A 26,021-nucleotide genomic window follows, 5' to 3' on the forward strand; every position below is an offset into this window, starting at 1 on the left:
AGGCCATTTGGCCCATTGACTCTGCTCTACCGTTTCATCATAGATGAGCCATCTCCCTCTCAACCTTCATCCCATAAGCTTCCACAACCCTGCCTGATCATGAACCTATAAACCTCTGCCTTAAATGTCCCCCATGACCTGGCCCTCACAGCAATGAATTCCATGAATTCACCAGCCTTTGGCTAAAGAAATTCCTCTTCATCTCCACTCTAAATGGATGTCCCTCTATACTGAGGCCATGCCCTCCGGTCCACCATAGGAAACTTCCACTCCATCTCAGCAGTGCAGTCCTCCCTCTTTCTTCTTATTCCCAGCAAGCACAGGCCCAGTGCCATCAATCGCTCCTCATACTATAAGCCTTTCATTCACAGAATCATTCTCGTGAGCCTCCTCTGAGCCCTCTCTAATGTCAGCACATCCCTTCTTAGATAAGGGGCTCAAAACTGCTCACAATAAGTGAGGCCTCACCAGTACCTTATAAAACCCTTAGCATTACATCCTTCCTTTTAAGTTCAAGTCATCTTGAAATAAATCCCAACATTGCATTTGCCTTCCTTACCATATTGAAGACCCCCATGATTATCATAACTTTGCCATTTTGACATGCACTTTTTATCTCCTATTTTAATTTGTAGCCCATGTCCTGGTTACTGTCCGTCCTGACATTCTCAATATACATTGTCTCTGCAGGTAAACCAATAGCCCTCTTACTCCGGTTCCCATTCCCATACTAAATTAGTTTAACCCTCCCGAACAACTCTTGTGCACCTGCCCACAAGAATGTAGGCCCCCTCCGGTTCAGGTGTAACCCATCCCTTTTGTACAGGTCACACCTTCCCAAGAAGAGATCCCACTGATCCAGAAATCTGAAACCCTCCATCCTGCACCAGGTCCTCAGCCATGCATTTTCCTGCCAAATGATCCTACTCTTACCCTCACTGGCATGTGGTGCAGGCAGCAATCCAGAGATCACTACCCAGGAGGTCCTGTTTTCAGCTTTCTACCTAGTTCCCTAAAATCTCTTGTCGGGGCCTCCTCATCCTGAAGAAAGATCTTAAATGCATTCTTTGCATCTGTACTTACTTGGGAGATGGGCACAGAGTCTATAGAAGTGAGGCAAAGAGGCATCAGCTTCATGGACCCTGTACAGAATACGGAAGAGATGTTTGCTACCCTGAGGCAAATCAGGGTGGATAAATTTCCAGGACTTGACAAGGTATTCCCTTGGACCTGACGGGAGGAAGTGTAGAAATTACTGCGGCCCTAGCAGAGATACTTAAATAATCCTTAGTGGCAGGAGAGTACCAGATGATTGGAGGATATCCAGTGTTGTTCCGCTGATTAAAAAAGGTCCTAAACAGAAACCAGGAAGTTATAGGCCTGTGAGTCTAACGTCAGTTGTGGGAAAGTTATTGGAAGATATTGTAAGGGAGCGGATATATAAGTATTTGTATAGGTCCTTAATGATAGTCAGCTGGCTTTGTGTGTGGTAGATCATGTCTAACCACACATATGGAGCTTTTTGAGGAATGTGGATGAAGTCAAGGCCGTGGATGTTATCTGCATGGACTTTACTAACGTATTTGACAAGGTCCCACAAGGGAGTCTGGTCAAGAAGGTTCATCCAATTGGCATTCAGAATAAGGTAGTAAAATGAATTAGAGATTGGCTTTGTGAGAGAAGCCAGTGAGTGGTAGTAGATGGCTGCCTCTCTGACTTCAGGCCTGTGATGAGTGCTGTGCCACAGGGATCAGTGCTGGGTTCTTTGTTGTTTGTTAAATATATCAACAATCTAGAAGAAAATGTGGTTAACTGGATCGGCAAATTTGCAAATGACACCAAGACTGGGGGTGTAGTGGACAGTGAGGAAGGCTATCGTGGCTTGCAATGGGATCCGCATTAGCATGAAAATGGGTTGAAAAATGGCATATGGAAGTGCAAAGTTTTGCACTTCAGTAGGACCAACCAGGGTAAGTCTTATACAGTGAACAGTAGAGCACTGAGGAGTGTGGTAGAACAAAGGTATATAATTCATTGCAAGTGATGTCACGGGTAGACAAAGTCATAAAGAAAGCTTTTGGCACATTGGCCTTCATAAATCAATGTACTGAGTATAGAAGATGGAACGTTATGTTGAAGCTGTATAAGACATTGGTGAGGCCTAATTTGGAGCATTGTGTACAGGTCACCTACCTACAGGAAAGATGTAAACAAGTACAGAGAAAATTTACAAGGACATTGTGGGGTCTGGAGAACCTGAGTTATAAGGAAAGATTGAGTAGGTTAGGACTGTATCCTTTAGAATGTATAAGATTGAGAGGAGATTTGATAGAGAAAATGATAATGGGATAAATTTATAGATAGGGTAAATGCAAGCAGGCATTTTCCACTGAGGTTGGCTGAGAACTCTTTCCCTTTCTTCTCCTGACAGTCACCCAGTTACCTGTCCACTGCAACCTAGAGGTGACTACCCTCCTGTTGCTTGTATCTATCACCTCCTCATTCTCCCGTATAAGTTGAAGGTCTTCGAGCTGCAGCTCTATTTCCTTAAGACGTTCTCTGAGGAGCTGCAGCTCGGTGCACCTGGTATAGATGTGTTTATCCAGGAAAGTGGAGGGCTCCCAGACCTCCCACATCCCACACACAGCACGAAACACTGCTCCTGGTGCCATAGTCACTACACTACTATGCCCTAACAGATGTGGAATGAACAAATAAGAACATGAAGAGAGAAACTTACCTTGCCTAAGCCAGGTCTTGCCTAAGCCTGATGAGCCAAAGTCACTCTAAGCACTAGCACATTCAAAATGGTTGCTGCACTTGCATTTGCCTTACTATTACTCATCCTTTCTAATAAATTCCTCTCAGTGATTGGTTGCAGCCCAATTCTTGTGAAACTGCCACAAAGCTCTGCAGTTTAAATCTTCATTTTGGACCTGATTAAAAAGGTACTCAATTTTCACACTCTTTCTCATTCAGTGACTACGTTAATGGAATTAGCCAGTGTAGACCAGCCAACAGTGTACGGGATTTAGAAGAGCAAATTTACAGAGAGATCGCGGACTGTTGCAAACAACAGAAGGATAGCAGGTGATTTTAACTTTCCACATATTGACTCGGGCTCCCATACTGTAAAAGGGCTGAATGGAAAAGAGCTTGTCAAATGTGTTCAGGAAAGTTTCCTTAATCAATACATAAAAGTCCCAACTAGAGAGAGTATGACACTAGATCTCTCATTAGGGAATGAGACAGAGCAGGTAACAGAAGTTTGTGTAGGGAATCATTTTGCATCTAATGATCATAATACAATTCGTTTTAAGGTAGTTATGGATTGAGATTCTAAATTGGAGAAAGGCCAATCAGAAAAGATCTGGCAAGTGTGGGTTAAGACAAGTTCTTTTTTTGGCAAAGGTGTACTTGGTAAGTTGGGTGCCTTCAAAAGTGAAATTTTGAGAGTACAGAACTTTTATGTTCCTGTTAGCATAAAAGGCAAGGATAGCAAGTTTATGGTTTGTATATTTTTCCATAGACGCTGCCTGGCCTGTTGAGTTACTCCAGCAATTTGTGGGTATTCCTTGGATTTCCAGCATCTGCAGATTTTCTCTTGTTCGTAAGTTCATGATTCCTTGGTTTTGAAGAGACACTGGTTAAGAAAAAGAAGGAGGTGCATAGCAGGTATAGGCAGGTAGGAACAAATTAGGTACTTGAGGAGTATAAGAAATGCAAGAGAACACATAAGAAAGAAATCAGGAGGTCTAAAAGAAGACATGAGGTTGTTCTAGCAGACAAGGTGAAGGAGATTCCTAAGGGCTTCTGCAGATATACTAAGAGCAAAAAGATAGCAAGGAAAAAAATTTCTCCTCTGGAAGATCAGAGTAGAGCCAAACCAATGGTGGAGTTCTTAAATGGATTTTTTGCATCTGTATTTAGTTGGGAGACAGACACAGAGTCTATTGAAGTGAGGCAATACAGCATTGAAGTCATGGACCCTATACAGATTCCAGAGGAGGAGGTGTTTGCAGCCTTGAACCAAATTAGGGTGCATAAATCCCCAGGACCTGACGAAGTGTTCATTTGGACCCCATGGGATGTAAGTACAGAAATTGCAGGGGTCCAAGCAGAGGTATTTAAAAAGTTATTAGCCATGGGTGAGGTGCCAGAGGACTGGAGGATAGCTAATGTTGTTCCATTGTTTAAGAAATGCTCCAAGAATAAGGCAGGAAATTATAGGCTGGTGAGCCTGATATCAATAGTGGGAAAGTTTTTGGAAGGTATTCTAAGAGACTGGATATATGTATTTGGTAGACAGGGACAGGTTAGGGATAGTCGACATGGCTATGTGACTGGTAAGTCGTGTCTAACCAATCTTATAGAGTTTTTTGAAGAAGTTACCAGGAAAACTGTTGAAGGTAAGGCAGTGGATGCTGGCTACATGAACTTTAGCAAGTCCTTTGACTGGGTACCACATGGGAGGCTGGGCAAAAAAGTTTAGTCACTTGGTATTCGAGAAGAAGTAATACATTGGATTAGACATTGGCTTTGTAGAAAAAGACTGAGAGTGGTTGTGGATGGTTGCCTCTCTGACTTAGAGCTCTGTGACTAGTGGTGTACCGCAGGGATAGTTGCTAGGTCTGTTGTTGCTTGTCATCTATATCAACAATCTGAATGATAATTTGGTAAATGGGATCAACAAATTTGCTGATGACGCCAAGATTGAGGGTGTAGTGGAATGTGAGAAATAGCAAATTGGCCTTCATAAATCAAGATGGGATGTTATTTTGAAGTTGTTTTAGACATTGGTGAGGCCTAATATGGAGTATTGTGTGCAGATTTGCTCACCTGCCTAGGTAGGTATGTAAATAAGATGTAAAGGTGCACATTAGATTGAAAGAGTACAGAGAAAGTTTACATGGATGTTGCTGGGACTTGAGGATCTGAGTTATAGGGAAAGGTTGAATGGGTTAGGATTTTATTTCCCAGAATGTAGAAGACTGAGGGGAGATTTGAGAGAGGTATACAAATTTATGAGGGGTATAGATAGGGTAAGTGCAAGCAGGCTTTTTCCACTGAGGTTGGTTGAGACTCAACTAGAGGTCATAGGTTAAGGGTGAAAGGTGAAATGTTTAAGAAGAAGATAATCGAAACTTCTTCATACAGAGGGTGGTGAGAGTGTGGAATGAGCTCCCAGCCTAAGTGGTAGATGTGGGCTCCATTTCAATATTTAAGAAAAATCTGGATAAGTACCTTCATGAGAAGGGTATGGAGGGCTATGGTCTGGATGCAGGTCAATGGGACTAGATTAATGGCTTGGCACAGGCCAAATGAGTTGAAGGGCCTATGTCTGTGTTGTAATGCTCTATGATCATGGGCTCTTATCTTGTTACGCAGCCTCATGTGTGGCACCTTGTCAAAGACCATCGGAAAATCCAAATAAGCACTCTATCTCCTTTCTCTATCCTGTCTGTTATTTCCTTAAAGAATTCCAACCGATTTGTCAGTCAAGATCTCCCCTTAAGGAAACATGCTGACTTCAGCCTATTTTATCCTGTGCCTGCAAGCACTGCAAAACCTCACTCTTAATAATGGACTCCAATGTCTTCCCAAACACTTAGGTCCAGCTAACTGGACTAGAATTTCTTTTCTTCTGCCCTCTCTCTTTCTGAAGAGTGGAGTGACACTTGCAAATTTTCAGTCCTCTGGAACCGTTCAATGATTCAATGATTCAATGATTCTTGAAAATCACAGCTGATGCCTCAACAATCTGTTCAGCCACCTCTTTCAGAATGCTGGAGTGTAGTCCTTCTGGTCAAGATGACTTATCTACCTTCAGACCTTTCAGCTTCCCAAGCACCTTCTCCCTAGTAGTAGTAACTACACTTCTCCCCCTGACACTCTTAACATTCTGGCACACTGCAGGTATCTACCTGATGTAAATATTTATTAAGTTCATCCAACATTTCCTTGTCCTGCATTACTACCTCTGCAGCCCATTTTCTAGCAGTCTGATATCCACTCTCACCTCTCTGATACACTTCATATATCTGAATAAACTTCTGGAATCCTCTTTTATATTATTGGCTAGCTTATCTTCATATTTCACCTTTTTTCTCCTTATTGTTTTTTAATTTTGTTCTATTGCTTTTCAACAGTTTCATGATGCTCTAACTTCCCAATATTTGTTACTATATTATATACCCTCTCTTTTGCTTTTATGCTGTCTTGTTAGCCACCATTGCAAAATCTTCCCTTAAGAATACTTCTTTTAGATGCATCCATTTTGCACCTCCCAAATTACTCTCAGAAATTTCAGTCATCGCTGTTCTTTCATCACTCGTGCTAGTGTCCTCTTCCAATTATCTTTGGCCAGCTCTTCTCTCATCCATCTATGATTCTCTTTACTTCTTTTTGATACTGATGCACTTGATTTTAGCTTCTTCCTTGCAAACTGCTGGGTGAACTCTATTACACTATGATCACTGTCTCCAAGGATTCCTTTACCTTAAGCTCCCACGTCAAATCTGGTTCATTACACACCAAGTTCAGAAACGCCCTTTCCCTTCTGGGCTATGCCACAGTCTGCTCCAAAAAGTCATCTCTCAGCCATTCTACAAATCCATCTGTTGGGAAATTTTAATCCTTTTTCTTTCATTGCTGATACTGCCGTCCTGCTGAGTAGGTCTGTTTTGTTTTGTTTTTTTAATTTGGATTTGCAATATCTGTAATATCTTACTTCCATATGAATGAAGGGATATTAGAACAAGTGCATGCATGATTAGTACAATGGCTCATTCAGAAGATATGTAAACACCAGCACCAATTCATCATGTTTACAGATCGGTTTCACCCCAAAAATTTCTTATTATCTATGCAGTGAATACATTGCAAAGAATTCAGGTATTTAATTCCAGTTAAGAAATGGAGCTCAGATTTTACAGGTCCATTCAAGTCGGTTGAGCTTCCTTTTTCCTTCATTTAAAAAAAACATGAAAAGTTACAAATACCCCAGTGTGCTCAGCTGCAATCTGGAATAAAGTTTAGAACTTCTCTGACATGGTGTCCCACCTTTACAGACTATTTTAATTTTCAAATCAGTTTCACAGCAGGTCCCAAGGCTGCTTTACCTTTGGTGTTCTAAGCCAGCTTACATGCCTTTACATTTTGCCTCCTCTTTACGATTGTTCCACTGTATGCTGTCAGCACACGTTACCTCTGATTACCCGCAGGCTCGAGCTGCACTCTCGCAGTCCGCAGATATCCATCCCTGGATCAATTGATACGGACAGACGATTCCATTTTCAAATTTTCAGTCTCTTTCTCTCTCTTTATACATGACTCATGGGTATTTTAGTGGCTCCTGTCAACTGCAATTTAGTGAAGAAGTGGGTTCACAGGGGGTACTGCATCTTCAAAATCCAACAACAATGTCATATCATATTCACAATTCCAATATCATTATAGTACGCCTAAAAAATTCCATCCTTGACATTAACCCACTGCAATAAAGCCAAGGAAAGCTTGACCTCAAGCACAATACAATTGCAATTTTTTCATGTTAAGTATCTGGATATCCAGGTTTCCTTCTGAGGAGACACTTGAGCAACATATTTTAATTGAGCTGAGAAGGTGCAGTTGCAAATCTGATTAAATTTAACTCATGATGCCTTGTAGACACAGTACAGAAATGTTGAACAGCGAAACTGAAATGCGACTGCAGAGACCATAAGATACATAGCTGTATCAATAGTCACAATTTCCTAGGCAGGAAGAGTAGGAATGCTTCTCCTCCAGCCCTGACTGCAAGCCTTCCAACCCTATCCTTATCACTGTGTGCTGCTTCTATGGAGTGTTTGCCTCAGCCCAGTCCTTGAGAGAGACCATCCATCAGACAAAGGGTTACTGAGGCATTGGTGCGAAGATTAGCAGGACCTTCCTAACCATTACTTTAACAGGATCTTCAGTCTCTCCCCACACACCTTCTCCAATTCCCCATAAATATTGTGGCCAAAAGGTTTTCCCTGCATCATATCTGTAATATGATTCTGTAATATTTTTCAACATATTCCAAAAATGTTGGAGAAGAATACTAACTTACCACTGAATGGTAAAACTATAGGATTGGTGGGATGTTGGCTTTACACCATAACCAGTATCACCTTGAAAATGCCAGGTTACATTGGGTGGAAGAATTAGCGACACACCCAAAAAGATTTTGTAATTAGAATTAGTTTATTATTGCCACGTATACTGACTTAGAGTAAAAAGCTTGTTTGGCATACGCCTCATATAGGCCATTACGCAGTGCATTGAGGTAGAACAAGGTAACACAGCAACAATGCAGAATTTATTCTGCAATTTAATGCAGACTGAAGTATAACAGCAACAGAGGAAGAGCTGTGCAGGTAAACAATAAGGTGCAAGATCAACATGAGGTAGATCGTGAGGTCAAGAGACCATTTTCTTACACTAGGGAGCTACAGTATTTAATAGTCTTATGACAATGGGGAAATGCTGTCCTTGAGCCTGGTGGCACATGCTTTCTGACTTCTGTATCTTCTGCTCGAATGAAGTGGGGCAAAGAGAGAATGGGTGGGTTTTTTGATTATGCTGGCTACTTCACTGATTAGTGTCCTGCAAGTCAAATCAGCATAAAATTGGTGTTCTTAAGCTCCATTTAAGTTAGCACGGGATTAATCAGCACTCAAATCAACTAAACAGATATTTATATGTGCTGTATCTTAGTTAGTTTACCATTTGTATTTGAAAAGGAGCCAGACCATGCTTCAATTCTCTGATCCGTGTTCTCGGTCACAGCTGAATCTTTTGAAGGATGTGTCAAGTAGCGTTTAGGTACATTCTGCAAAGAAAATTAAACTGGTTAGTCATCTGTCAGCTGCTCCCCTGCATTACCTGGCTGATGATTACAAAGTAGCATAAGTAAGGTCCAGGAAAAGGTCACCAGCTACTCTCTCAGCCGCAGAGTAGTCTTCAGGAACAACAAAGAGGAAAGGAATTGAATAATTAATAGGTAGAAACTGCTTTGATGCCTATTTACCACAAAATCATGTCCTTCACCCAAATCTCATCTCTGTTTCATGCAAAGGATGCATCAATGGGAATATAACAAATCAGATTGGACCAGCATTACAAGAAAGGAAATGAGACTCAGTTTTGGGAACCAGATCTCTGCGTTCTAAGAATGCTTGATTGAAATTGGGTGTTGGTGCCTCTTCAATTTGACTTTAAAAATTAAAGCTGAAAATTGAGTATGCAGATAAAAGCTCTCTGCTCATTTCACATCCACAGATTATTGGTAGTAACAAAGCAACAAGGTTCTGAGGAACTCACTGAACCGGAGTCATGGCCACCAGCCAAAAAAAAAATTGTGTGCTCCTGAACTTTAAAGCTACTGCATTCTTTTCCAAACAAGCTGACTGGATTTACCTTGATCTCCCTAGAGAAAACAAAGCAGAATGCTATCCAAGCTCATCACATGTTCCATCTGTTTTGAAAGGCATTGATGGGCGAGGTTAACAAAACTAAAGGCCCAACTTCCAGTCAGCCCCAGGCTTCTCAGAAAGGGCTCTTACATCAATGTACCACAAAACCCTGGGCCCAAAAGCTTTTCCAGGTGAAGTTCTACTCCTTAATATTATTTCATTCACCAAAAAACAACAAAATATTGGAGCAAACAACACTGATTACTTCAAATATTTCAGTGTTCAGGCAAAACCCAAGGAGCAAGTTTAGGTACTGTCTTTCAAGATGCTTGTTGATGTATGTTTGTTTTTACATTTACTCTGCCACAGTTCCTATTGATTAAGACTTTATCTTCAAGGTTTTGTTCAGGTACATATCTCCTTTCTCTTTCAGTCTGCCCCATCCTTTGTTGTTTCATTATTTTTCTTCATAACTAAGTACATTGAATTCTCCATTCATACCAAGTCAACCAATCTTATTCCTATACTCAAGGAATAAAGTGACAGATCAGTTTTTTAAAAATTATTTTTATTTATATCTCACTGAATGCCAGCAAAATAAAGAGCTAATTATTGATTACTGGAGGAAGAAACTGGGGCTCCACAAGCCCGTAATCATTAGGGGATCTCAATTGGAGAGGGTAGTAACTTTAAGTTCCTTGGCATTGTCATATCAGAGGATCTGGAGCAGCGTGTAGGTGTCACATTGAAGAAGGCATGGCAGCACCTCTACTTTCTTAGAACTTTATACAGATTTGGCAAGTCATCAAAAACTTTGACAAATTTCTATAGATGTACAGTGGAGTGCATACTGTCTGCTTTCATCACAGCCTGATATGGAAACACCAATGCTCAAGACTGGAAAAGCCCACAAGAAGTGGTGAATACATCATGGGAAAATCCCTCCCCACCACTGAGCACATCTAAAAGGAGTACTGTCATAAGAAAGCTGTATCCATCATCAAGAACCCCCACCATCATGGCCATGCTCTCTTCTCGCTGCTGCCATTGGGAAGAAGGTACCTGAGCCTTACGTTCCACACCACCAAGTTCTGGAACAGTTATTACTCTTCAGCCATCATGCTCCTGAACCAAAATGGATAACTACACTCCCTCAACACTGAACTGATTCCACAACCTATGAAGTCACTTTCAAGGACTCTACAACTCTCAGTATTTATTTTTTATTGCCTTTGAAAGTTTGTCTTCTTTAGCACTTTGGTTGTCTGTCAGTGATTGTGTTTAGTTTTTCATTGATAATACTATAAAATCTTTGTTCTGCAAGAAAATGAACCTCAGGGCAGTATATGGCACCATATACAGATTCTGAAAATAAATTTTCTTTGGATATTTTTTTCATAGCACAGAATGCAGATTATAATGCTTTATTTTGAAACAAAGGAATAGCTGAAATCAGAGTAAGTTTAATAGGCCATTAGCAAAGACAGCTATATCAAAAAATCTAAAAGAAACACAATTGGCTGAATAGTCTAGCTGCAGCAAGTTATTTGAAATATATCAAAACAAAGAGTACATACATTCTGTGGTATTCATATTCCCACAATACCTACTTACAATATCTCATTTATCACAATTGATATATATTACTAAACCCTTATTTGATTTTCTAGTATTTCCTGTAATCCTATACATTTCACCTTTCCTTGAAAGCCATTTACCATTAACACAGCAACCTGCAAAAATTTTAATATCATCTTTTGTTAAGTTGGAATCTTCCTCAGTATTGACTTTTATCCCAGTATGGTATCATCCATATTTAAAAATTGCATTTGTGATTCCCAGGTCCACATTTAATGATTTTGTTTCCTGATTATTAAATTATTTCTTTCTTGTCTGACTTTGCATCTATGTTATTGGAAATAATTTGAATGAGTCTATTTTATTGATATGTTATCAATTTTGCTCAATTTTCTTGCTTTGCATTCCTTTTACCATATTAGCATTCAGGTTATTCTACAGTGATGTTTAAATTGAAAGATTTTGAGAGAAATTAATTTTTTTGTTATCTTGCACTGGGGCTTTTTGTGATCACGCATCAATTTTTATTTCATTAGCACTGTGATGAACATCAAATTGGAGAAAATTCAAGCATCGATGACCAGGTCTGTATTACCAGCTGAGTTTTCAGATAACTTATCAATATTTTGAAAACATGAAAGTAAGTGTAATGCAACTAATTATTACTTCAACCAAATTCACATCCACTATGTCACTGTGGTGAACTATGTGCCTGTCTGGACACGCCCCTGTTGACTGCTCCTGTGGCTCCTCCCACAGGCCCCTGTATAAAGGAGATCTGAAGCCTGACGCTCGGCCTCAGTCTCCAGGACATTGTATGATAGACACTCACTCCTGGTTCCTTCTTCCAGTCAATAAAAGCCGATATCTCGCTTTACGTCTCAGTGTGAGTTATTGATGGTGCATCAGTCACATAACTCTAATTCAATACTTAGGTATGCTTTAAAAGTGTTGATGTATCTTTTGGCTCTGTTATTCTTTGTTAAATGATATTTATTTATTGAGATACAGTGCAGAACAGGCCTTACCCACACTTTGAGCTGTGCAGCCCAGCAATCTCCCAATTTAACCCTAGACTAATCGCAGGATAATTTACAATGATCAAATAACCTACCAACCAGTACGTCCTTGAACTGTGGGAGGAAACCAGGACACCTGGAGGAAAACCATGTGGTCACAGGGAGAACACACAAACTCCTTTAGGCAGTGGCGGGAATTGAACCCCAGTAACCTGTACTGTAAAGCGTTATGCTAACCACCACGCTATCATGCTGCCAACAAATCTCTGGTGTTTATGTAGTGCAAAAGAAAGTGATTCGAGAGAGAAGAGATGTGGAACTCTTTTCAATGTTGATGTAAGCTGAATGACACAAAATAGACTTCCTTGTAAAATAATTGTAATTTCAAGACACAAACCATAGATTAGAGAAGGAGGAGGGATACGTGAATTTCAAACCACCACAAATTGCAGGAAAACTTATAACATATCACTGTTAGGCTCACAAAAACAGTTCAATGAGTTTTGATTTATTGTTACATTTGTGCTCTACTCATTAAATTCATTACTTCAGGTTAGGACTCTCAGTTAATTATGTTATTTTTTTGTTGGACCATTCTAAGAAATGTAACTGTCAACAAAATGGTAAGCATTTGGAGCCCATCCTTAATTGTCCTTGAGATGGCAGTGATGGGCTGCCTTCTTAAGCTGCTAAAGTTCTCCTGGTGATAGCATTCTGCAGTGCAATTGAACAGGGAATTCCAGGATTTTGAACCAGTGACAATAAAATAATTAGTATTTGCAAATTTTAATAACAAGTTTTGCTCCTGCTCGCTGTTCAACCTCTGCAGCCTGGTAAAGGAACAATTGAAACTCCATAGTCTCATTCATGCAAGTAGAATGCTGTTCCTGGAGATTATGAGGATTTAAAAAGAAATCGTTACTATCATTTCTGTATCTTCCTCCCTCATATTTCTTTTCCTGTCCTTTTATTCTCTCTGTGCCTCATTTTATTCCAAGCCACCCTACTTCTTTCTTCAGCATTCTTTTTGTTCCTCTTTGTTCTGAAATTACATTGATTAAAGAGAAATTCTTTTGGTCTTTTCATTTTCCAAGGTCCTCATATTTTAAACTTAGTAACCAGCATGCCTACTAACTGAATGGGCTGGATGCCTAAGAAAATTAGATGCTGTGTTAAGATGCATTAAGGTGTTCTGATTTTATGACGCATTTTGAATTATGAAGCACTGTTCAGGCTTCAGCTGCCAATGTAAAGCCAGCGGAGTACTCCTTCATTGCTAGGTGACCTGTTCAAGGTGGCATAGCTGAATTATTGAAGAGTTCAGGTATTTTGCACTGAGGCATCAGCTCTGCATTTAAATTAGAATAAGCATAATTTCAACACCAATACTGAAGCATGACAAGGACAATTAATAATAAATTAAAAGGTGTAAATTAATCATTTCCAATGTTGTTTTTATTTTAAACATATATAAATAGTTTCAACATTGTATGGGTATATTAGCAACTTAAAAATATAATAATTTCTTGAAACCTTGTGTTGATGTTTCAGATCATGATCTGTGTCAAAACTGGGTAGGGGGTTGGGGGAGTGCAGAGGCAGAGGAGATGAAAAGGAAAGACATCCAGAATGTGCAGGGCAGGAGGGGACCAGATTATAAGAGGAATAGATAGAGTGGACAGCCAGTGCCTCTTCCCCAGGGCACCACTGCTCAATACAAGAGGACATGGTTTTAAGGTAAGGGGAGGGAAGTTCAATGGGAATATTAGAGGAAGGCTTTTTACTCAGAGAGTGGTTGGAGCGTGGAATGCATTGTCTGAGTTAGTGGTGGAGGCAGATACACTAGTGAAACTTAAGAGACTACTAGACAGGTATATGGAGGAATTTAAGGTGGAGGGTTATATGGGAGGCAGTGTTTAAGAACTGGCACAACATTGTGGGCCGAAGGGCCTGTACTGTGCCGTATTGTTCTATGTTCTATAAGTGAACCCAGACGGTGGGGATAGAAAAGAAACTCCAAGGAGAGACAACCTGTGAGAATGGTGGAACATGGAACACAGGAACAAGTCCTTCAGCCTGTAATGTTGTGCTAAACCAATTATATTAATAATCAATAAACTATTCTCCTCTGCCTACACAATACCCACATCCTTCTCTTTGCTTTACATTCATGTGCCTATCTCAACATTTTTTAAAAGTCACTAATGTATCAGCCTCTACCACCGCCCCAGGAAGCAGAATCCAGGTACCCACGATACACTGTGTAAAATACTTGACATTAACATTTTCTTTGAAAGTAACCCCTCTCACCTGAAATGCATGCCTTCTGGTATTAGACATTTCACCCCTGGGAACAAGATCCAGTCTATTTACTATCATAATTTTATAAACCTCTATCAGATTTCCCCTCAGCCTCGGCCACTCTGGAGAAAACAACCCAAATTTGTCCAACTCTCTAAACCAGGCAGCATCCTGATCAACCACTTTTCACCCTATCGAATACCTCAACATCCTTCCTGTAATGAGGTGATCAGAACTGTCAACAATACTCCAGAAGCTGTACTGGAGTTTAATAAATTCCTGACTTTTGAATTCAATGCCTTGACTAATAAAGGAACACATGCCATATGCCTTCTTAGCCACCTTAGAATCTGGTGTAGCCACCTTCCAAGAGCTATGAACATGGATCCCAAGATCCTTCTGCTCATTGACACTGTTAAAGGTCTTCCCTTAAGTGTCTTTTCACATTCACCAACCAAGGTGCAATACTTCACATTTGGCCAGGTCAAACTCCATCTGTTATTTCTCTGCCCGTATCTACAAATGGTCTATATCCTGCTGTATTCTTTGCCAGTCTTCTATGCTATCCACAGCTCAACCGATCTTCATATCACCTGTTTACATTTCATCTATGTCATTTATAAACATCACAAAGAGTAGAGGTTCCAGTACAGATCCCTGCAGAACACCAGTAATTGCAGATCTCCAGCTAAAATAAGGCCCTACTCAAACAAGAGAAAATCTGCAGATACTGGAGATCTGAGCAGCACACACAGAATGCTGGAGGAACTCAGCAGGCCAGGCAACATCTAGGAAAAGAGTACAGTCGATGATTCAGGCTGAAGCCCTTCAGCAGGACTGGAGAAAAAATGTGGAGGAGTAGAATAAGTCCCTGACTGTTCAAGCAGATGACTGGTGGGGTGGGAGGGGGGTCATTCTTAGTCTTCAGGTATGGTGTCTGAAAACAGTGGATTTGGAGGAACTTAGCATTAAAGGGTCAGGGATTCAGGTTGAAGAAAAACAGATGTTCATAAATCAGAGGATGAGGTCAATTATAAGACCATAAGACATAGAAGCAGATCTAGGCCATTTGACCCATTGAGTCTGTTCTGCCATTCAATCATGGCTGATCCAATTATGGATTGGTCAGGGATCAGGAATAATATTATGGGATGGGAAATGGGTTAAGGTATAAGAGAATCAAAGCTGAGCATTGGTGCAGATGAAGGAATTGAGAATCTTTACAGAATCATTTAAAAATGCAATAAAAAAAGTTTAAAAAAAAAGAAGACAGGATTTGAAGAGGTATAATCAATATAGCTGTGGGAATCGGTATGTTTATAAAAGATGTCAGTAGACAGCTTGTCTCCAGAGGTAGAGATGGAGAGATCAAGAAAGAGAGGAGAGGTGTCAGAGATGAACCAAGTGAATTTAAAGGCAGGGTAAATACTTAGTTTCTTTGTTTCCTAGGCTGAGGCTTTTCTTTCTGGAACATCAGAGATGTCCTCCTTCTTCAAAGAATGGGGTTTTTCTTCCTCCACATTAATGTTGCCCTCACCTGCATCTCCTTCATTTCCTGGACATTTGCACTCATCCCATCTTCCTGCAACATTAACAGGGATAGAGTTTCTCTTGTCCTCACCAACCACCTCATGAGCCTTCACATCAAACACATATTTTTCCACAATTTCCATTATCTTCAATGGGATCTTACTTCCTCCCCAATCTTCTGCAGGGATCACCCCTTCTGTGATCCCCTTTTCCATTCGACCCTCCTCTCTGATCTCCCTCCTGACATATATCCCTGCAAGTGACAGAAATGATTCACCTACCCAATCTCCTCCTCCTTTAACTCCAATCCAGACCCAAACAGTCCTTCCAGGTGAGGCAACACTTCACCTGTGAATCTGTTTGGGCCGTGTATTATATCCAATGCTCCCAATGTGGTCTCTTTACATTGGTGTGCTCGATGTAAATTGGTGGACCGCTTTGTTGAGCACGTCCACTCTATCCACCATAAGTGGAATTCCACAACACTTTCATTCCTATCCCCATTCCTGTACTGACATGTCTGTCCCTGGCTTCCTCGTTTGCCATGGTGACAAACAAGGAGCAACACCTCATATTCTGTCTAGGTAGCCTCCAACAAGATGGCATGAACATCAGTTCCTCCTTCCGGTAATTTCTTCCCTTCCTCCTTTTCTCTTCTATTCCCCATCTGGCCGCTTACCTCTTCTCCACACCTGCCGATCACCTCCCCCTGGTGCCCCTCCTTCTTCCCTTTCTCCCATAGTCCACTCTGCTTCAGCCTTTTACATTTCCACCCACCTGGCTTCACCTATCACCTTCGAGCTAGTCCTCCTTTCCCTCCCCTTACCTATTTATTCTGGCATCATTCCCCTGTCTTTCCAATCCTGAAGAAGGGTCTTGACCCAAAAAAACAATAGTTTATTCATTTCCATAGAAGCTGCCTGATCTGCTGAATTCCTTTAACATTTTGTGTGTAAAGCTCTCATAATTTTCCCTTCTTCAACTTAATGCCCTCTCGCAAGGTCCATACATATCCTTATCTATTGGTATCTTAAAACTTAAGGAATTGCAGTCACTGTTCCCTAACTGCTCACCCACTGAAAGGCTGGTCACCTCGCCAGGCTCATTACTCAGCACCAGGCCCAGTACAGCCCCTCCTCTTTGTTGGACTATCTACATATTGACTTAAGAAACCCTTCTGGAGGCACCTAGAAACTTCTGCCCCATTTAAACTTCTCACACTAAGGAAGACTCTGTTTATATTAGAGATGTTGAAGTTCCCCATGGCAACAACCCTATTGTGTTTACACCTTCCGTTAATCTGATTCCATATCTGTTCTTCAGCATCCTGGTTGATATTGGGCATCTGTAGTACACTCCCATCAGAGTGATTGCATCCTTCCTATTTTTGAGCTCTACTCATATAGACTCAGTGGATAAGTCCTCCATTATATCTCCTCTGTGTAGCTGTGATATTGTCCCTAATTAGTAGTCCAATTCCCCCCCCCCACCCACCCCAACTTTTTTACTTCCCTCTCTATCTTTTCTAAAACATGAAAATTCTGGGACATTAATCACCCATTCCTGCGCCTCTCTCAACCAAATCTCTGTAATTGCCACAACATTGTAGTTCCATGTACTGATTCATGCTCTATGTTCATCACCTTTACCCATGATACTCCTAACATTAAAATACACACACCTCAAACTATCCATCCCTTCATTTTTATTAATTTCTTCCTCCCTGTTTTTACTGGTCCTGAAATCGACCTTCTTCTCCATCCCTCCACCTTTGATGAGGTGCTCTGGTTCCCAAATCCTGCCAAACTAGCTTAACCTTCTCGATCAGCACTAGCAAACCTCCTTCCTAGGATATTGGGTCCCCTCCCACTCGGGTGTAGCCCATCCCTCTTGCGCAGGTCATTTCTGCTCGAGAAGATGTGCCAATGACAAGAACTGAACCGAAGACATTGTACCCTGCACCAGTTCTTCGGCCACTCATTCATCGGTAGCATCATCCTATTCCTGCCCTGACTAGCACATGGCTCCAGGAGTAAACAGAGATTGCTACCTCGGAGGTCCTGCTTTTTGGCCTCTTTCCTAACTCCCTTAACTCACTGTGTGGAACCTCTTCCCCCTTTCTACCTGTGTCATTGGTGCCAATGTACATCACGGCCTCCGGCTGCTCACCCTCCCCCGTTCTGAAACATCCTGGGCATTAGCCCCTTGGAGACAACACACCATCCTGGCCACAAATCTCCTATCCATCCCCATGACTATTCAGTCTCTTATCACTATCACTCTGCCTGACTTTACCTTTCCCTGCTGAGCCTCAGAACCTGCCACAGTGCCACTGGCCAGGCTATTGCTGCTGTGCCTTGATAGGTCATCTCCCCCCACCAGCAATAAGCAAGGGGGTATACTTGTTGCTGGGAGGAGTCCCCACAGGTAAATCATACACTGACTGCTTACTCCCCTTACGTCTCCTGGTTGGCATCCATCTGCTGTATGAAGCTTGCACTTTAGATGTGGCAACCTCAGCATAAGTTTCTTCCATGAGGTTTTCAGCTTCCATATGGTACTGGGTATATTCAGTTCCAGCTCCATTTGCCTGACCTGGTCAGTGAGGAGCTGAAGTCTGATCCACTTCCCACAGATGTAGTCATCATGGAGACTGTTAGGTACCCTGAAATTCCACCTCTTACAGGAGGGGCATTCCACTGCTCAACCATCCTCCCAACACTGAATTAAGGACTAAGGATTTAAAGACAACAAAAAAGCTTACCTGCTCTTACCTGTGCATTCTCTCTGAGTTTCACACTCATCTAGCTCACTTACACAGCCTCCTTTTGCTGATCTTGTTATACCTTTGGCTCCAATGTCTCAAGCCTGAGTTCTACAAACAAAATAAATAATTCCAAATGAAGCAGAAGCAAGGTGGCCTCTACCTGTTCACGCTGAGGCCTGTTGAGCCAAAATCTCCACTCTAACACTGACCCACTCCCAAAATGGCTGCTCCGCTGATACCACGATTTTTTTTATTGCCTCAGATAAAGCTCACGACCAGCAAGACTTGTTTTTAAATGGCTCCCACTCTGCAACAATCTTGGTCTTTCTCACTTGCTACTTTGAAGTATCAATGGTAAGGGTGGGAAAGGAATACAAGGACAGTGAGTTATGTGAAATTGGAATATTCACCTTTCATGGCAGTGGGTTATTGGCAACCTGAATAGGATGGGAGGTACAGTAGTTCTAGTTTGTAGTTAGCAAAACCCTGGCAATGGAGAATGCCAAGATCAGGCAAGTTAGTTTGGGAATGGGAAGAGGAGTTGAAATGATGTCCAACTAATAGCTCGAGATGTGTGTTGCACATTGAGTGCAGATACTCTGCAAAACTGTTGCCAAGTCTGTGCTTGGTCTTGCCAATGTAGAGGTGGATGATGTAGAGAAGCTACACCCTGAAAAGTCCTTCCACGTGAGGTAAAAGTGCACCTGCATCTCCTTTAACCAGGACAATTACATTTGATTCATGTGAGGAGGACTCTTCAGCATCAACAGCACCAATGTGGATGGGGTGAACATTTTGTAGAACACCCATGTCCTTGAGCAAACTAAAAGAAAATCACCTCATGTTCCACTTGGTGATCTAGAATGCAATAGTATAAACATTGGCCTTTCCAGTTTCAGGTAGTCCACACCCTTTGTTTCTATTTTCCATCCACTCCATATTTCCCACTTGGTTTCATATGCCCACCATTACCCCTGTCTGATTCTATCATTCACCTATTATCTCCTGTTCCACCCCTCTCCCATACTTCCATAACTTGTCCATCTTTCCTCATTCCTCCAAGTCCTAATGCAGGGTCTTGGCCCAAAACATTAACACATCAGTTTAGCCTCTACATCCAGCAGTTTACATTTTTCTGCAAATTTCATCCACTGTCTCTCATTTCTCCTTACCAAAAGAGCTTATTAAGGGAACAACACACACATTAATTGACCAGTGCAGAAACCAATATGCATCAAAAGAATTTAGCTTTAAGCGACACAATTTTAACATGGAGTAAATATGAGTCCACTAACCTTGCAATACATTTTGTGAAAAATCAATATAAATTGTAATGAAAGGCAATTTTCTTGGTAAGACCTTACAGACACTATAACTACAATAGATTGGTAAATTTGGTAAGTTGGTTTATTGTTGTCACATGCACCAAAGTACAGAGAAAAACTTTGTTCTGCATGACATCCATACAGACAATTTCATCACATCAGTGCATGAGCTAGTACAAGAGAGAAGCAATAACAGAGTGTAGAATGGAGTGCTTCAGATAGTGAGAAAGTGCAGTCGAGGCAGACAATAAAGTGCAAGACCATGATATGGCCAAGAGGTAGAATGTGAGGTTAACAGTCCCCTTATTGTACAAGGGGACTGTTCAGTAGTCTTTTAACAGCAGGACAGAAGCTGTCCTTGAGCCTAGTAGTATACTTTCAGGCTTTTGTATCTTACATATTTTCTTAAAGAGCAGATAGGAGCAAGGAGAAGAAAGAACATCTAGACTGCATGTGGTCTTTGCTTATGTTGGCTGCTTTACTAAGCCAGCCTTTCGTCTGTGGACTGTCTGCAGAACAGATTACGAAGGCAGTGAGAAGTGTACTTTCTATTTCCTTGGTAATCCGTTCTGCAGACAGTCCATGGATAGGAGGCTGGTTTTCATGACGTGGCTGTACAGAATGGTGCATCTATTTATGGTGCATCTGTAAAAGTTGGTGAGGGTCAAAGGGGACATGGAAGATTTTTTTAGCATCCCAAGGAAGTGGATGTGCTGGTGAACTGACATTGTCATGGTGTCAGCATGATTGGGTTAGGACAGCCTATATGAGATGCTCACTCCTAGGAGCTTGAAGCTTCTTGACCTCAACACCATTGATCCATTAATGTAAACCGGCCATCTCCTAAGTGGGTAATATTGCCCTCCCCCACCCCAGGGGCAGTGTTGCTTCTAAAGGGGCAATAAAGATGAAGTGGATGGTGAGGAAGTGGGCAGCTGAGGAATTACAGGCTTAATTTAAGAAATTAATTACTTATTATAAACACTTGTTCCTCAATGCCACATAATTGATTACAATGATCACATAATCACATCATCTTTTGCTGTTGTGCAGAAAGAGGACAGAGAAAAGTTGCAAGAATTTTGCTGGTAATGGAAGACCTAAGTTATATGGAAAGATTGAATAGGTTAGGACTTTATTCCCCGGGACATGAAAGATTGAGAGGAGATTTGATATACAAAATTATGAGGGGTATAGATAAAGCAAATGCAAGCAGGCTTTTTCCACTGTGGTTGCATGGGACCACAACTAGAGGTCATGGGTTAAGGGTGAAAGGTTTTAGGGGAACATGAGGGGAAACTTCTTTTTTTCTGAGGGTCCTGAGAGTGTGGAGGGCCAGTGCAAGTGGTGCATGTCAGCTTGATTTCAACATTTAAGAGAAGTTTGGATTGGTACATGGATGGTAGGGGTATGGATGGCTATGGTCCCAGTGCAGATAGATGGAAGTAGGCAATTTAAATGGTTCAGCATGGACTAGATAGGCCAAAGGGCCTGGTTCTATACTGTAATTTTCTATGTCTCTATGACTATGACTCATTTGCATGCCATGTCCCCTGTAATAGAATCGACTGAAAGCAAATAAAGAAAGTTGATTGATGGTGTCACAACTGTCTCCATGCTTGACACCATGAACCGTTGCCCAATAGAGAGCAAACAGATGTTGGTACCAAACTCAGTGCCTCTGGATGGAAAGCAAATTGAACATGGAAGGGCCATGCTATTCAGAGGAATCGTGGAAGTGACAAAAGCAGTGGTCTGACTACAACGGTTTAGTAGTCACATACCGGAGAAAGCTTTGGAAATGTTAATAAGGCAGTTATTGGTGGAATGAGGCTTGGTTTTAAGCTGGAAGGGAGTTCAAGGAGCTTCAGGAAAGTTGCAACCATTTGCATTTTGTGAATATAAAGAACCAGAATTTACTCTGTATGCATGAAGATTATTGCATGGACTTCAAGTGGGAGACAAAAAGCTTCTTGCAAAAGTAGATGCAAAGACCTAAGTCCAGTTGGATGAACAAAAAGTCAAAAAGAAAGGTGTTAATGGAGTACAAAAACAGAGGATTTGTCAGATGATATTATGGATGAGGAAGCCAAGAGCAGGATCAGATCATAAAGGGAGCAATAGATGGATTAGTAAGAGACTACTCCAGTGAACTTAATGTACCTTCCCAAGATCAAAATGCATAAGCTAGAAGAAGAAAAAGGAAGGAAAATATTTATCAGAACCACTGCCTACCTTCCCAGAGTTATCTCCAAAAACCACCATGGAGAAGGCCCCAGAAACTGAGATTGTTTCACAGCCACTAGTCTTACCTGTCAAGTAGAGTGATCCCCCTTGTCAGAAAAGACCCTACAAGAGTAAAAAAAAATTCCACAATGATTAGATCTTTAGGCCTGAATGGGACAATCTAAAATTTACTATGCTGTGGATGTCTGTATATAGCAGTTATATTATATAGTATACTGTGTATATAGTTGAATTGCATTTTCTTTTGAATTCGAGGTTATAGCTAAGTGGGGAGGGGTTCTGTGTAATTTCAGTAATATTTGAGTGACACTGTAACTATTTTGCTGATTAAGCATAATTTATTTGTTTAAATAATTCAATATGGTTTATATGCAAGAGTACATAAATGGCATACGTCATCATGCCACTGTGTCATTGGTTCATGTCACACTTGAAGTAAAAACAAATGTACACAAGTTATCTCCTGGCTTTCCTGTTTTACTTACAATTAGCTTTTATGCTTTGGAGTACAAAACACAGCACTTGCTAACCTACCGTTACCTTAGACTTTGCTCAAGGCCCGTAATAGTCATTGTAAAGCAATTTGATTCTTCTGTATTTGGAATATCATGAGAAATTTGGACTGAAGAAATCATGTTATTTCCAGGTCCAGCCCATGCATTATTTCTGTTCAGTACTGTAGTACAGTGTTAGCTAGCATGATTCTCATCCTCTAATCATGCAGTGATACAATTCCTGTGAATTAGGGTTTGGCATTCAAGGAATTTGCCCATTCCAATGGTCTTGACCACATTTCTCTGGACCACAGCCCAACGAGATATCACTGTCCCATTTTATAAACCTGCAGTGAGAGTCAGGTTTTGCCTGAATTATGATGATGCCATAACTTTCTCCTTTATTGATCACAGTGTTTGAGTTGCATTTAAACAGCAGCCAATTGATTGTGGTTGTTAATCAATAAAGAAAATAGCAGAAGTAGATCAAACAAAAAAGAAGTGTAGACAGTATTGTGCAGAGTATCTGAAATATGGATTTACACCAGCACCAAGCAACCATCAGCAGTCAAAGTGCCTGTTATGTGAAAAAGTTTTTTTCAAATGTGGTAATGAAACTGCGCTGGCCTTTTGAGAATTTGAAGAGAATACACTGATAAAGCAAGCAAGCACCTGGTTTATTTTCAAAGTTCAAAGTACATGTATATTCAAAATATGTATGCAGTATACAACTGTGAGATTGCCAAGGTCCCAACTGTTTATTCCTCATGTTCTCCTAATTCCCTTTTCCCCATGTTCTTCCGGGCTTTCTGATTGTGGTGCACCTGATTCTCATCCAATTGCAGCATAAATACCCCGGCTTTGCTTCCATTCATCGCCAGATTGTTGTTTCAGCCAGCGTGGTAGTTCATGTTCCCGGCTGCTTAGAATTGTGTATTCTAAGTTTTGTTTCAGCGTTGTTGTTGGACTGTATTAACTCTGTCTTTCAGTGTCAAGAGAAGCATTGTCTACTGCCTGCCTTTCCATTCATTCTCCTGTTTGCCGTTCAACTCCAACTACGCTCATGCCCTCATCTGCATCCCAACTCCAGTTCCATGCCAGTGTCCTGCGTTTGGGTTCACCCATTCTCCGCAACAGATTCACCTATCCACAGACACCTACAAAGCAAAGGATGAAACCCATTCAAAGATTACAAAAACAAAGAACAAATTGCTCAAACAGCAAAATGACTGAATATCACACAGAATATTAAACAACAAACTGCAGAGTCCTTGAAACAGTCTAGGAATGTTCAGTTCAGTTCAATTTAATGCGGTGTCATTCATTGACTGCAGGACACAGTCCTGTTGGATGAGTCAACTTTGCCAGGCAATGAATCTTTGCTTCTGGGTTATGTTTGTCTCATAAAATATGAAAGCATAGCTCAAGAGTTGTTTCTTGCAAGGGGACTAGAAACAGATATGAATTGGGAGTCAATATTTCTGGCTGTTGAAAAACTTTTCAAAGAGAAGTACATTTCACTCATCAACATTCTTGCCAGTGCAACAGCTGGGGCACCACCAATGACAGAACACCACCATGGAGTTATTACCTTCCTGAAAAAAAGCTGTACCTAATGTATTACCATTCACTGTGTAATTTACAGACAGCATGTTGTTGCAAAAAACACCCAAGTGATTGGTCACATGAATCATTAAATGCTGTTGTCTCAGCAGCTAATAAAATCAAGTTCCTTGCTCTCAATTCTCAACTATTTCAACAGCTTTGTATTGAGAATGATAAACAGTTTTAATCCTTGCCATTGCACACAGAGGTCAGGTGGCTCTCTGCCTCAGATCTGTTTCAGCACTTTCTGAAACAGTGATAAAATTCTTTGAAGATCTGACTGCATCATTCAGTAACCAACTCAAGAATATTAGGCATGATTTTGCTTACTTGTCAGAATTATTTACAGATTTTAATGAAATTAATCTTCAATTGCAAAGAAATTATGTAAATCTTATCAAAATCACCAGTCATCTCTACATTTCTCTGTCCAAGTTAAATGCACCATGAATGTTGTGATCTTTTCCAATTTCCAAGAAAGAATACTAGAGGATGATCTGCAAGTACACTACGCCCACCTGGGTGAGCTGCTTGAAGACATGTTCAAGAGAATTCAGGATCTTCTTTTGATCTAGGGTGAAAATGCAAAGAAGCTGTAAATAGTCGGACTATGAATGTATGCTCTAATATTGTTTGTTGTAATTAAGTAAAGAAATGTTTATTTGTAGCTTTAAATAGATTTGAACAATCTTTGCAATTGCTTTGAATTTGCAGTTTTTAATATCTTTCAGTGTGCATGATAAATCAAAATTTGAAAAAGTTTTTCTGTAATGGCAAGAAATGAAAAGGGTGGTGCTGAGGATGTGGTCTGGGAGCCAAGGGGTCTCCAACCCAAGAAGTTTGGGAACCACTGATATAAGCAGAATTAAGTGCACAACCACCTTTCCTGAAGTCAATGACCAGCTCTTTTGTTTAAATGACATTGAAGGAAAGATTGCTATCATGTCACCATTCCATTAGGCAACCTACACACTTCCTATACTCCAACTCATCTTTATTTGAGATTTGGCCCACTATGGGGATATCAAATGCAAACATAATAAAATTGGAGCAAATTCTGGCCATGCGGTTATGTGTGTATAGGGAGTGTACAGCACATAAGTGTAATTACAAAGACATCACAGCAGCACCTTTACTTCCTTATGAGTTTGCAGAGATTGGGCATGACATCTAAAACTTTGACAGACTTCAATAGATGTATTATGGACTCTACATTGACTGGCAGCATCACAACCTGGCACGGAAACACCAATGCCCTTGAGAAGAACGTCCTACAAAAAGTACTGAACATGGCTCAGTCCATCACGGGTAAAGCCCTCCCAACCACTGAACACATGAAACACTGTTATAAGAAAGCAGCATCCATTATAAGAGACCCCCATCACCCAGGACATGCTCTTTTCTTGCTGCTGCCATTAGGAAAAAAGTACAAGAGCCTCAGGACTCGCACCACCAGGTTCAGGAACAGGTACTACCCCTCAACCACCAGACTCTTGAATCAAAGGGGTTAACTTCACTCAAATTCACTTGCCCAATTATTGAAATTTTCCCACAACCAATGGACTCTCTCAAGGATCTTATATTCTTGATATTTATTGCTTATTTATTTATATTATTGTTTCTTCTTTTTGCTTTGTTGCTGCACTCTGGTTGAAAGCTCAAGTTGGGCAGTCTTTCATTAATTCTGTTACATTCACTATTCTTTAGATTTGCTGAAT

At 40.8% G+C, this 26,021-nt stretch overlaps 1 long non-coding RNA gene across 1 annotated transcript in view; it reads right to left on the minus strand.

The window, feature by feature from the left end:
• Positions 1-8,831: 8,831 nt before the first annotated feature.
• Positions 8,832-26,021, minus strand: part of LOC132393699 (uncharacterized) — a 185,522-nt gene continuing 168,332 nt past the window's right edge. The window contains exon 3 of the long non-coding RNA XR_009512043.1: positions 8,832-8,854. This is a non-coding gene — a long non-coding RNA (uncharacterized LOC132393699). The remainder of the gene's footprint in view (positions 8,855-26,021) is intronic.

Source organism: Hypanus sabinus, chromosome 5, assembly GCF_030144855.1.
Source record: "Hypanus sabinus isolate sHypSab1 chromosome 5, sHypSab1.hap1, whole genome shotgun sequence".
Taxonomy (NCBI): domain Eukaryota; kingdom Metazoa; phylum Chordata; class Chondrichthyes; order Myliobatiformes; family Dasyatidae; genus Hypanus; species Hypanus sabinus.